Source organism: Macaca nemestrina, chromosome 14, assembly GCF_043159975.1.
Source record: "Macaca nemestrina isolate mMacNem1 chromosome 14, mMacNem.hap1, whole genome shotgun sequence".
Classification (NCBI taxonomy): domain Eukaryota; kingdom Metazoa; phylum Chordata; class Mammalia; order Primates; family Cercopithecidae; genus Macaca; species Macaca nemestrina.
This window is the reverse complement of record NC_092138.1, coordinates 42041158-42050040: the sequence shown is the minus strand read 5'-3', so window position 1 is coordinate 42050040 and position 8883 is coordinate 42041158. Positions and strand designations below refer to the sequence as shown.

At 37.3% G+C, this 8883-nt stretch overlaps 1 long non-coding RNA gene across 3 annotated transcripts in view; it reads left to right on the top strand.

The window, feature by feature from the left end:
* The window catches only part of LOC105489108 (uncharacterized), a 78879-nt gene that overhangs the window by 40764 nt on the left and 29232 nt on the right, over nucleotides 1-8883 (top strand). Inside the window, exons 2-4 of one of the 3 annotated variants that reach the window (XR_011613060.1) lie at nucleotides 36-152; nucleotides 2304-2425; nucleotides 4963-5060. This is a non-coding gene — a long non-coding RNA (uncharacterized lncRNA). The remainder of the gene's footprint in view (nucleotides 1-35; nucleotides 153-2303; nucleotides 2426-4962; nucleotides 5061-8883) is intronic. The other 2 variants (XR_011613059.1, XR_011613058.1) reach the window with 2 other exon arrangements.

Below are 8883 nucleotides of genomic sequence, written 5' to 3'. Positions count from 1 at the left end.
AGTAATCCAACATTCCTTTCTTATTTCCTGATCAGGATTTGGCTGAGAATGTGGCTGTCCACCTAAGATTTTATTTCCCAGACTCCATTGCACCTTGCTGAGGAGATGTGAATAAGTTAGGGCAAGAAGGGGTGTGAGTGAAAACGATGGAGGTAACTTCCTAGTTTTATGGATATAAATGCTTGCTGTGGTATACCTTTTCCTACCCTATGTTATTGGAACCCAATCATGGGGGCTTCCAGCTTCAACCGCACAGGTGTGTCTGACACCCTGGGCAATGGTAGGGGAGGAAGACAGAAGGGTATGGGCCCCTGCCACTGTAGCCTTCTCACCCATGAACTCTTAATAAAAGAGAAATATTTTCCAATCTCATTTAAACCTCAGCATTTTGAAGTATTTTTATTGTAGCAGATTTTCCTGTACAGTAACTAATACAAAATGCATTTAAAAAGGGTAGATGCATTTTCCTCCCAAATATGAAGAAAAAATGACCATGAACAATTCGTAAACTTCTACATACTGCTTTGATAAGATCAGGCTCATGAGCACTGAAATGTTTTCACAGTAAAGACAGTGATTTCTTGGAGTATTGTTGCTTCCAAGGCTTTTACATGTGGGGTGGTTAAAATGGATGTGTCTGTGGTCTTTGGTGGGGGTGGGAAATGGAACCCTATCTGCTCTTATTTATTGGGATAAAATGATTGATGAGAAATCACAAATGGAAACCCACATTCTGCCAGAAGATCTCACAACAGCATGATATTACCTTTCAGGAAAACTATAAAGGGTTTATAAAAGCAAGACAGAGATAGTAGCCTTTTTTCAATGGCGTCTTCCATTCCCTCACAGAGCTACCATCCCTAGAGGGATATTTTAAAAGCTGAATCCTTAGCCTTTTGTAATAACATAAGCACAACTTTTTAAGACTGACCTGACATCCTGCAACTCCTTTTTTTTCCCTCCAGTGGAGATGTGAATCAGTGGCAGCTTCATAGCTTTTTATTGGATGTCTTTTGAGCATGGACTACATCAGTTTCCTATGGAGCTTGACAAAGGAGAAATTTTGGCAATGAGAAGAGCCTCTGGCGTGTTAGAAACAGAAAGCAACATATATGTTTCAGAAATAGCAAATGGCTTGCCTGCCAAACCAACCCTGTGGTGCACAGGGTTCTGTATTACAAGCCTGCCTGCCTCTAAACTCAAAGCAGAGGGGAAAGCAGTGGAGTTCTTCTGGCTTAGAGCTGTTTCTCTTAAATCTGTGCTAAAAGAAAAACCCGTGACCTTCATCTCTTAGCAAAAACCTCATGCTTTGCTGATTCTTATTTTAATGCAGATTTCTATGTCCTTGTATATAAAAGCAACTCTTTGAAGGCTTTAAGAAACAAGGAATTGCAGTGGAATGCACATATGAATTATTATTTACTTGGAATCATAAGCATGAATAGTAGGCAGAAACAGAATTGACTTTTAAGAATAACAACTGAGAACTGTGTGGCATGTACTGTGCTAAGCATTTGACATGTCATTAATCTTAATACTCCCAGAGGATATACAATGTTATCTCCATTTTACAAATGAGAAAACTAAAAATAACACTCCCAAGGGAATACAGCTAGTAAGTGGTAGATATGGGTTGCTAATTCAGGTTAAGCTAGTTACCAAATCTGTTATTGTCACTATATTTTGTTGTACAGACCTTAATTACTACACAAAGCAACATAAACTATTTAGTGTCTATGTACTAACTACAGATAAGTGTTACCAAAAAGAAGTAAGAGTTAACTTTATTTTTTGTGAAAGAAATATGACCATGAACTGTATAATTACAGATGTTTTCTCGAATTTTGAAGCCTTACCTAAATTTTGAACTGAAGTCCTCAGAAATCATGCCAACCTTAAAAGCCTGTGGCAGGCAATGAAACATTTATAAAATGTGACAATAACTGCGATTCTTGGTAATAATGTCTAAGTCATTTGATATTTTGCATTTGCTTTTTTCTTAAAATCTCCAGAATTCCAAAAGTCAAAAAGCACCATTATGGCAGACACACACACACACACACACACACACACGCACACACACACTAAAATAACACCTTTCAAGGACTTTGTTTTTGGCTTCTCAAGAGAAAAAAGATTTCTGTTGCTTAAGAACACAATGCTGACTGAACAAAAAACAAAACAAATCAAAACCAAGAAACAATAACAACAGAAAGATGAGGACCATTTGTTTTTGTAAGGAAAATGCAAGGGACAGAACCTTGGAACCCTTTTGCATAACTTGTTTCTCCTGATTTTCCTAGCAACAGAGTGAATGCAGCTGCAACTACCAAGCCAAAACTTGTGGTTTCTTTGAGTCAAAGCCCAGCTCTCAGCAAATTGATTTTGGTTTCAACTAATTGCCTGACGTTGGAGGCACAAAAAGGTAAATTAAGCCTTTTGTACTCCGGATATTGAGTTTGATTCTATACACGAAAATAATCTATTTCATTCAACCTTTCTGGACATAACAGCTTCACTATTCAAAATACAATATTTTTGCTGTTTTTGGCACCCCTCCCAATCTGTTTGAAAGTCTTCTGGTATCTCCCACTAAATATATCATTTTGCATCATAGTCACCTAGTCTTTTTCCCTTGGTCATTGAATAATTTGAGGCAGGCCTCCTGGGAAGCTATGCCCAGAGTTTTCACATTTCTCTCTCTCTCTCCCATTAAAACTTACCTCTTCTGAGTGATAAGCTATGTCAGTCCTTGCTCTTCACAAGTGTCATTACATTAGTTTATAAAATCTCACTGTGGTCATCTATTTAACTACAGAAACACTTGTCTGAATGTAAAAAGAATATCAAGCATGGCGTAAGAACCACTGCAATTCAGCAAAATGCTATCATTTTATTTAATGGCTTTTTTTTTTTTTTTTTTTTTTTTTTTGAGACGGAGTCTCGCTCTGTCGCCCAGGCTGGAGTGCAGTGGCCGGATCTCAGCTCACTGCAAGCTCCGCCTCCCGGGTTCACGCCATTCTCCTGCCTCAGCCTCCCGAGTAGCTGGGACTACAGGCGCCCACCACCTCGCCCGGCTAGTGTTTTGTATTTTTTAGTAGAGACGGGGTTTCACCGTGTTAGCCAGGATGGTCTCGATCTCCCGACCTCGTGATCCGCCCGTCTCGGCCTCCCAAAGTGCTGGGATTACAGGCTTGAGCCACCGCGCCCGGCTTATTTAATGGCTTTTTAAGATTAAATCATGTAATTTACCATTTTATTACCACCACTTCATATTCATTCACTCATTCATCTATCCATGTACCCATTCATTCATCATCCATCCACTTATCTTTCCATTCACCCAACCATCCTCCATTAATATTAATTTGCTCATTGAAAAAATTAGTATTGAGCTTCCAGCTTAGTTTTTTAGGTGCTAGAGCTACAGCAGTAAAAACGTAAAACAAAATGGTTCTGCCCTCAGAGTACTTGCATTTTAATGCATAAACAATTAATAAAAACAAGCAAAGGAAAATATAACATGCAATATAATAATAAACCCTATAAAAAGGATAAACCTGAGCAGTGGGGAAAATGGGGAGATGTTGGTCAAAGGGTAAAAAGTTTTATTTTTGCAAGATGAATAATTTCTGGACATTTAATATGCAGCATGGTGACTATAGTGAATAATACTGTATTATACATACTTGAAATTTGCTAAGAGAGTAGACCTTAAGTATTTTCACTACAGAAAAGCAAAACATCACATTGCACACATGAAAAACATACAATTTTTATTTGTCAAGTATACTCCAATAAATCTGCAGCGAAAAGGAAGGCTAAAACAAATTAAGAAGCAAAAGCAAAAGAAGTGCTGAAGGTAAATGGACCTATTTTTTGTTGTTGTTCTTTTAAGATTGGTTAAGGAAAAGGTTTTTTGTTTGTTTGTTTTTTGTTTGTTGTTGTTGGTTTGTTTGTTTGTTTGTTTTTGAGACGGAGTCTCACTCTGTCACCCAGGCTGGAGTGTAGTGGCACGATCTCGGCTCACTGCAAACTCCGCCTCCCATGTTCAAGGGATTCTCGGGCCTTGGCCTTCCAAGTAGCTGGGAATATAGGCGCCCACCACTACGCCTGGCTAATTTTTGTATTTTTAGTAAAGATGGGGTTTCGCCATGCTGACAAGGCTGGTCTCAAACTCCTGACCTCAGTTGATCCACCCACCTCAGCCTCCCAAAGTCCTGGGATTACAGGCATAAGCCACTGCACCAGGCCAGAAAATTTTTTAATAAGGCGATATCTGAACAGATCAGTGAAAAGGGTAGAGAAGCCAGCCATAAGAATAACTATCTGAAGGAACACTTATAATTAGAGAAGAGCAAATTCAAAGGTCCTGAGGTAAACACAGATGCGTGGCATGTCTAAAGAATGTTAAGGAGCGCAGTCTGATGTGTGATTGGAATGAGGTAAATAAGGAGAAAAATGATAAGAGATGAAATTGTGTAGTTATAGATGGGCCATATAAAGTAAGGTTTTGTAGGTCATGATAAATATTCTGTTATCCGTTATGATTTATCAATAAATTACCTTAAATAATTTATCGTTATCTTCTCTGGTTCCATAAGCTGAGTCAACTGAGAGTGAGGTTCTTGCTTGTAGTTTCTTAGGATGTAAGTCAGATTTCAGCTGGGTCTGCAGTCATATGAGGATTCAATGGGCTTTATGTCCATGTCACTTGTCTGAGTTGGTGTTGGTTATCTGTTTGATGCTTTTTAGGGCTGTCAGACAAAGAGCCCATGTGTGGCTTATTTATGTGTCTTGAGCTTATTATAAAATGGGGCCTGGGTTTTTAAGAGACAGTGCCCCAAGAATAAACTTTAAAATTGAGCATTCCAAGAAGTAAGAAGGGGAAGTTGCCAATTTAGTTAAGGCTGTGTCTAAAACTGACACAGCAACATTTCTGCCATATTCTATTTCTCAAAGCAGTCACAAAGCCCCTCAGAAGCAAAGGAATGTAGAGATAAACTCAATCTCTTAATGGAGAAGAGGCAAGATCGTATTACTGAAGAGCATGTGAAATGGTAAGTGCTGTTGCAGACACATTTTGGAAATGTAAGTTGCCACAGTAAGAATATTGGATTCCATTAGGAATATATTATAAAGGTACTGGAGGGTTTTGAGAAGAGAAAATATATCCTATTGTATGACTTAGAGTCTTTTTGTTGAGAAAGAATTTAGTGGTGCAAATTAGAAAAAATGAGATTGCTTAAGAAGCTATCGGCCAGGCGCAGTCGCTCACGCCTGTAATCTCAGCACTTTGGGAGGCCGAGGCAGGCAGATCATGAGGTCGAGCAATTGAGATCATCCTGGCCAACATGGTGAAACCCCACCTCTACTAAAAATACAAAAATTAGGTGGGTGTGGTGGCACGCGCCTATAGTCCCAGCTACTCAGGAGGCTGAGGCAGGAGAATCACTTGAACCCAGGAGGCAGAAGTTGTAGTGAGCCAAGATCCGCCAGTGCACTCCACCCTGGCAACAGAGTGAGACTGCATCTCAAAAAAAAAAAAAAAAAAAAAAGGAACTATCAAAATAATCAAAGTGTAAGGAATTAATTTAATGGCTTTGGCTAGGGTGTTGGGAGTGAAGATGGCAAAATTAGATTGGATTGTGCATTTACTGACATTGAGATTTGCTGATGAATTCGATGCAGGTTGTGAGAAAAAGAGATTAGTCTACTAACAACATTGGCTGAGCAACTTGGAAAATAAAGCTCCCAGTTACTCAGGTGGAAAAAGTGTAGGAAGACCAAATGTGGAGGTTTCCAAATCAAGAATTGAATTGGACATGTTAAATTGTAAATGCATATTGGAAGTTAAAATGGAGCTAATTTCAGGAGTTCAAGTGTTAGGTTCAAGACAGAGACATGAATTTGGAAAAATCGAGATCTAGATGATTTTTAAACCATGATAGTTGAGGAGTGCCCATATAGTAAGCACACAAAAAGAAGAAAAGAGGGCACTGGATGCGTGTCTGGGTTACTCAATGTTCGAAGCTTGGGGAAACGAAGAAAAGGATGTGCATAGCCATAAGTATCACTCTAGTGTAACAACCTCCTAAGCATTCTTACTGACAATATTACTGATGACCCCACTGCAACCCCAAGCTTTCTTTATCCATTTGCCTGTCAAGCCAGAATTATCTTCATCAAGTACAGCTATAGTCCAGTCATGTTACCTTTCTGCTTAAAACCATTTGTCAGTAATTTAGCTAATGCTCAAAGACCTTACTTAGATCTCATGACCTGTAAGCTCCTGAAGGAGGGCTCATCTGCAAATGTTCTTCTTGTTACTACCTGTACTATCTGCATCGTGTTCTACCTGGCATGTTTTCCCCAATCTCAGGGTATTAGGCCTGCCCATCCTCCTGTCTAGAATTTAATTCCACTTCATATCTTCGCCAGTTTAACTCCTCATCATACATCTCTTCCCCATTTACATGCCATATGCCCTGATACTTCATCAGATTCCTTTGCTTTCACCCTTATATCTTCCTATCTGTTACTTCAAATAAACTGAAATTTCAAATTACTTTATTCTGTATTTATTGGACAAATATCTGTCATGATCATTAAACTTCAATAAAAAAGGCTTCCTGTTTCTTTAAGTGACTACTCATTGTCTGGGGTGCTGATACAGTCTCTGGCACAGAGAAATCACTAGTTGTTACATAAATAAATTAATTAACTTTTGTGTAAAATTACTTAATGTCTAAAATGGGTGCTGGGAGATAACAACTTACATGGGAATTTGAATATAGATTTAAGAGAAAGATAAATATATATAAGAGATAATGTAATTCAGTTAATTACCCTTAACTTGTAATGCTACCCCCATCTGTGGAGCTTTCTAATATATTAGCATGACGTTAGAAGGAATAAAAAAAAAATCTCAGACAAATTCTCCTTCATGTTCCTCTTCATTGGCTACTAGTTAATCCACTTACTCATAAAACTGTGTTTGGTGGACAACAGTGTTAGCAAGTTAGGGTTTCCAGGCACTAGGATCCCTGGGTCCATTTTGAAGGGCCCATAAGCCTTTTCTTAAAATTTGTGTAGAGTTCATGTTTTTCATCAAAAGACAAACCCTCTTTGTTTTCCAATGCATTATCCTGAATTCTTTTCATCTTGCTACAGTTTCCATTTTTAAGACTTCCCTACCTTCCTCTTGTTCCTCATCTGCATGAGTTGCAAGCATTTTGCCAATGCCTCCGGCAAGTGGAGTCTTTTTCCTAAACCATTTCCACATGTGGCAATATCTTCTCCTAGGGCTGTTAAGCTTTTTTATCCTTGCAGTTTGAGACAGAGGTAACTTACAGCATAGAGTCTCTGGGTATTGAAAACATGATGGATGTCTTGTTTGTCTTGATTGTACCTTGCCTCTATTTCAGGCATGCACCAAATAGTCTGCCTTATTGATGACTGTGACTCAAGTCACTAACACTCAGCAGTGACAGTTCAGCTGCAGACTGATCACCAGCCTTCCCTTTTGTGCCATTCTTCCCTCACTTAATTCCTAAATGGCTATTTCTTATATTTTTATTGAATTTGTTTTTGTTCAGTCCTTAAATATTTTCTAAAGACCCTTCAATCAATTTAAATCAGAATGTTCTTTACCTTATAGTGTTGGTTTTTTGTCCTTGTTATTTATTAAGACACTTACTGAATCATAATTATTTACTTCATAAATATTATTTGTATTTTTCCAATTGCTTATATGTGAGATAAGAATTAATATCTTCATTTCAGCTTTCAACAAACTGTACTTTCAAGCAAAATTCATATTCACTTTTACAATGCCCAAAAGATTCTCAAGAACATTAGAATCCAGAAATAAAAAAGTATAAGATGATACATCTAATTTGCAAAAATATATATATATAGTGATTTTCAACATTAGTTTGATAACTATAAATAAGAATAGAAATTGTAGAAACCTCTTTTGGTGTTTAAAATCCATAGCAAAGATAGAGATACATAAATGGGGTATGTAACTAGAGTGTAGAGTTTTCTATCTCTAACATATTTGAAGACTCAGGTCTGTGAAATATTATTTGTGATACCACATTTTCTCACAAGTAAATATTGTTATAAATTTTAGGAATAACTTGTGAGTTGAAACTAAGTCTTTTAATTTTACATTATTACAGTAAGTTAAGGGGTTGGGAGGGAATATTTCTAAAGAAATAATTTGCAGCGATGTGTAATCTAAAAAACAGGAATTCTGAATTGCACATTAAATGATATCAGAACATTATTTTGGAAAGTTACTCTAAAATGACAAGAATTGAGTTCTGTTATGATTTTTCTAGAGAGTTTCTGTGTAGATATCTTTAAGCAGTATTTGCATAATGGTGAGTGCTGATGGTAGAGTAACAAGATATTTTATTTACTTACAGTAGAAAGCAGTATCTTGCAAAAGAAAATAGTTCTGTCATAATAACTTGTGACTCTGGGATTATGACCAGGACAAGGCTGGTTTTGTGATAGCAAATGCTGTATTTCTCTGTGGGCAGAATAGGTTTACATGCAAAGAAGTACTGATATAGAATATTTTATTTCTTTCAATTGAATTTTTTTATTTTTATACACAATATAATTAACAAGTGAGAATCTGCCCACATTACACCAGCAGAAGAACAGAATAATAGGATTTAAAAGTATTTCAACACCTGACTTTTCAGTTAATAAAGACATCCAAATGGTAAAATTCTGTTTCAGCCAATTAATTTACATAAGTTAAATTAACAGATCTTAAAAAAGGCATCTCTACTTCCAACACACACCATGCTGGTGGGTGTCAATTGCACAGCTGAGAAGAGCAACAGTTTTGGGTCATGAATTTTA